Raw genomic sequence first — 5,337 nt, 5'->3', positions numbered from 1 at the left:
TTGTGGTTCCATTGTGGGCATGTCTTTTCTGAATGACATTCTTTATGAAAAGAACAGTATTGGTCCATTCCCATGCTTTGAACATTCAACACAACTTTTGAGGTCTATGTAGAGTTAGCTGGTTGATCACTGTTGTTGTTGTTATTATTCCTTCTCAAGAAGTTAAACTTGGGAGGCTTGCTGCTGAAAATGGTTTTTATTGTCCTTTGTTTTAACTTTTCCAACTCATTGGACAAAGACTTGATAATCTTTGTCAATCTTTCAAGATCAGTAGCTTCTTTCTCATTCGCCTTGCTTAAAGAGGCTTGGTACCTTTTACCAACTTCCTTGGATTATTTAGATGATTTGTCATCAACAATGACTACAATAGGACATAAGTATTTTTCTACTATGATGGCTTCTTCAAAATTTTGCACCAAATTTTCTTTTTTAATTCTGTTCGTGAATTTTGAAATGCTAGTTAGAAAGGTAGAAGTGTAGTAGTAAATCATGATCAAGTCACGAGGCTTTGTTTCCGAAGGAAATTTGTTTAGTGTCTGATTAAACCTTTACTTTAAATCCTTAACTTTCAATTTTTCCCCAATATTTAAATTCCCTAACTCCTTTATTAAAATGGTTGGGATATTATTATCAACAAAATTTTCGAGGAACAACCTTTTAAGCCTCCTCCAATTTTGAATTAAATTTACAGGAAGACTATGATACCAGACAACTGCTCTACCATATTAGGTACAAGGTAAGAGTCTACATGCAACATCATCATAATGTACATTGAGCATCTACAGGTATAGGTAGAAGTTATCCAAATAATCTTTTGCTTTGAACAATTTTTCAGGGTCATATTTCATTAAAAAAAAATTTGGGTGTCTTGGCATCTTATGTAAAATACCCGGAAGAGCGAGTGGGCCCTGAGCCATCCAATCTAGATCTTGGTTTACCATTTTCTCGTCTCTATGTTCCTACTCCTCTTTGAAATATGAAGAATCTTATCCTTGACTGTCTATCCCATGGAAACTCTTTTTCAAAAGCATAATGTTGTCCTCGTACCCTTTATTGAAAGGTGGAAGATGATCTAGATGTTTTGTGTCATCTACAGATTCTGCTAACTCTTCAAGAGTGGAAAAAACCATATCTTCCAATGTATAAACCACTATACTGATAGAAGTTGTTTCTTTTTTCTTCGAAAAATGAGGAAGATTTTGTGCTCTAGGAATTGCTCCAATAACCTTCACAAACTGACGGGTTATAGCTCAAATTGCCCATATTTTCTTGTAAGTAAATTCATGGGTTGGTTCTAGGTTAGGCTAAGAAGATACTCCTACTTCATGAATATGAGTCGGAGAGGTGTTGGGAATATTTTTTCCTTATCCAAAAGAAGAATGATGTGGGCGTGTAGAGTTATCAGCCATAAAAGGCTAGCTTCCCTCCTAGCACCAAAAATACTGACAGTGTTGGACCTCCCAACATTCAAGGGGGTCTCCCTGATATGAAATCCTAATCCAACCTCACAATGTTTTGTGTAGGAACTCCATCCAAAATACAACCTGGATATTATTTACTTAAAGATTTTCCTTGGTTTTAGCTATTAGCAAGTGCACCAGGTGAATGTTCGGTTGTAGGTGTATTAAGGCCCTTCCACTGTGAAGGGAGAGAAAAGTGAGCCTCTGAGAGAGAGGTAATAGTACCACCCTAGTGGAGATGCACGTAAACGGGAGATATTCCTCTAACATCCAGCATAATAGTCCACATAGATGTGACAATCTTACAACCACTATAACACATTCTCAATATGATAAGCACTAAAATAACTAAAATAGTTCAACTACTTTAGTACAGGTGAGAACAAACATGAATCACAAAAAATTAAAGAACAATCTTACAAATATTCATAATCCATGAATGAATAATCTATTGGCCATAAGGCCTCAAATATTAAGTAAAATTCCCAAGATACATGAATACAATGAACATCACTAGCTCCAATAGTGGAGCGTTGGAGCCACTACTTGCTCTCCAAAATTATTAACTCTGTCTCTTTGATGCCTTATGGGAGAAGCCAAGGTGAAAATTCCATTGCTTGTACAATGAGGATGTATATATATCAAATGGGGTGATCCTTCACCTCCCTTGTGACTCTTAGACTACCCTCATGACTATTTGACTTCCCTATGACTCTTACATGACTCTTCACATTTTTCACATGTCCTTTGGATTTCCACTTTACAATACATTTAGAACAATATTTACATAATCCAAAAATGATGTGGCACATGATGACTCATGACATGACATGACATGAAACTGATGACATGGACTACATGATGACATGGAAATCTCAAGCCATTATTTGTTGCTACTTGCTTTGTGTCTTCTTGAATATAGAACATGATCTCTTCTTCTACCTCCATATGGAATAGAGATGAGGAGTCTTCAATGTTATATGGATCTTGACTTGTTTTTGAAATTTGATGTCCCTTTGCTTCCTCTTGATTAATCAACTTGTACTTGTAGCTATAGAGGTGCTTTCTAGCACGGTCTCCTTCTCCATCTCCTTCATCATCATCTTGTCATAGCATGGTAGAATACCTGCGACTGCAATTCACTCATGACAAGACAACATCAGTTCGATAAACCCCTAAATAAGATGCAACATGATGATCCATTCACTGAGTTACTAAGTAGAAGGTTGAGTGAGAGACTTAAGGATTCCATAGTTGTGCAACTTAGGCAGTCAAGGGTGAGGGCTCATCCTTGAGACTGCACAATGCGCAGTTTAGGCTAGACTAGAATTAATAATTGCATAGTTCGGGGATTCAAGAAGCCATCTTGAGGGCTTGAGCACTCATTTTTCCTTTTGCGCACTTCTGGGGATAGGAAGCTAGGTGATTGTGCAACTGCACAGCACAAGAGCTCAAGGTTGAGGCTTGAGTACTGAGACTATGTAATGTGCATTTTAGGCTTGGATGGAGGGAAAGATTGCATAGTTCTATAGCTCAGTGGCGGGGCACTAACATTGCACAATGTGTAGTTCTCAGAGGCAGATATTGTGCATTTCATAGTGCAAAGAGGTAAGGTTGTTGCTTCAGGACTGAGACTGCAAAGTGCATAGTCCAGGAGGGCTGAATGAGGCTAAGTGGCCTGACCGAGGAGTTTTCCCAGTTTTGACTAAGTGTTGGATCAGTGAGATGAGGTTGAAAAAAAAAAAGACTTGAACATGATCATACACTTAGATTACTTGAAGACACAATAAACTCAAAACTCATGAACGACATACTTTTCCCCAATGTGACAACTTTGCAATAGCCTACACCAAGTGCCAAACTAAAGATACATTTTGCGACGAGAGTGATGACACTTGTGTGAAAATTCTTGAAACTTTGGAAATGAGTGTGATAGATGTTTTCATGATAATAAAAACTCATTTACACAAGGATTACCCCCTAAAATACACCAAAACTAGCTTGTGTACAACGTGAAACAATTAACATTCTAGAAGATGGCAATTTGAAATTCTCACAAATGGGACCATAATATTTGCGATGACAACATGAAAATTAAAATTAGGCTTCAAAATTTGGATGTAGGCCAAAATTTTGGAGGGTGTTGTAGAAACAACAACATAAAATCTCGCTATTATATGGCACCCTTCCCAGACTACATTGGAATTATGTATCATTTATGTAATTTGAGGACTAATACAGGACACCTCTTGTTTGTTATGTGTCCATAGTCCTGCTGATGTTTACTATGACATAGATCCACACTGTATTTTCTGGTGGCTATGATTTATATGATGAGTTACATGGATCCCCTTTGTATTGTTTGTGGCCATGTCCTAACATTTCATGTCATGGATCTGCAGTGTATGTTATGGCGGCCATGTTTAGTATCTATTTCTGACTGAGCATGGGTATCCCGACCATGGGGATGTTATCAACACAGATGAAACCTTAGCATTTGGGTTCTTCAGATTCAGTTTCTTGGATTTGTCTCATTCCTCCCATTTTGACCTCTAAGTTGTATTTCAATGCATTTCAGCCATTAGTTACTCTTGTGACATCATGCATTAGGGGGAGTCTATTATCAACCTATTTTTATCCTTAGAGTCAGTATTGATGAGTTCTTCCACTAGTTGAATTTTTATGGGCCTTAACTCCTTTTATGACCTAGTTTAGGCCATATCCGCTGGGACATAGTGCCGAGTGGTTAAAGGCCTTTAGCCACAGGGAGAAACTTTCTTCCGAGAGGCTAGAGTCATATCTTCTCATTTCAGTCCATGTGGCCCTGGCTTATGTTCTAGAGACTTATGTTTCCTAAGAGATCAATTCGAAGCCTCATCTTACCCTATCTCTTTGAATTGGTAAGCTTTCTAACTTCTCTTCATCCTAAGTGTCCATATTCATCCTCCTTGGGATCCCTTTGAGTCATTATATACCATTCCATCCTTAAGATTTAGGCTAGACAAAGAGAGATATGAAAAGAGACCAAGATAAAGGGAGAGAGCTAGAGAGGAATATAGATTCATGCTATCTTGATTCAGAAATTGTGAGTTATCTTGTCTCGGGGTCATATTTATCAGACAGGAGGAGACTCTGCCAGAATCTAGAGAGGAGGTCCTATGCATGAAGGAATACATGTCATATTATTTCAGTTTATGATCAATGAAAGTGAATGTTCCCTTCCTGTAAATCTAAATTTATGGTCAATTTTCATGTCTATGTTTGTTTATTTAAGCTAATGGTTCTCTCCAGAAGGCCATTTGTGCTCTCTATTTGGTGGTTCTTCTGTGAAGGCTCTATATTTATTGTGGAGGATGAGATATCCTAGTTGGAGCAAGGAATATCTACATCAAACCCAACATTCGTCAATGATCTGCAAGGATCACAAGTTTCAACTCAAACCCTAGTTAGGAAGTTTCATGCATGAATGATTAGATTGGATCATATGGTTTGGGATCTATTTACTTGATTTATTTTGGTCATCTAGTCCTTGATTTGGTACTCTTGTCAAGGCCATAAGACTATGGAGTAGTAGCTCCTAGTGGCTATGTGCAATTTTTTTAGAAATAATAAGATGGGGTGAATCAATATTTCATGCCTAATTAAAATTTTACTTAGATTATACTTTTATTTTCAATGCATCTGATCCATTAGTTTATTATCATCATTATGTTAGATATATTTTATATTATTAACAACATTAATCATAAAACATGTAAATAATAGAAGGCAAGGCACATCAATAGGTCATAATAAGACACATAAGAACACCAGGATTTTAGATGGAAACCCAATGTAGGGGAAAACCACCAATGTTTTCATCTTTGTCTTCTTCTTT

This window comes from Pinus tabuliformis, chromosome Q, assembly GCF_031772625.1.
Source record: "Pinus tabuliformis cultivar Carrire ecotype Pingquan chromosome Q, CPIR1, whole genome shotgun sequence".
Classification (NCBI taxonomy): domain Eukaryota; kingdom Viridiplantae; phylum Streptophyta; class Pinopsida; order Pinales; family Pinaceae; genus Pinus; species Pinus tabuliformis.
This window is presented reverse-complemented; position numbering follows the sequence as displayed.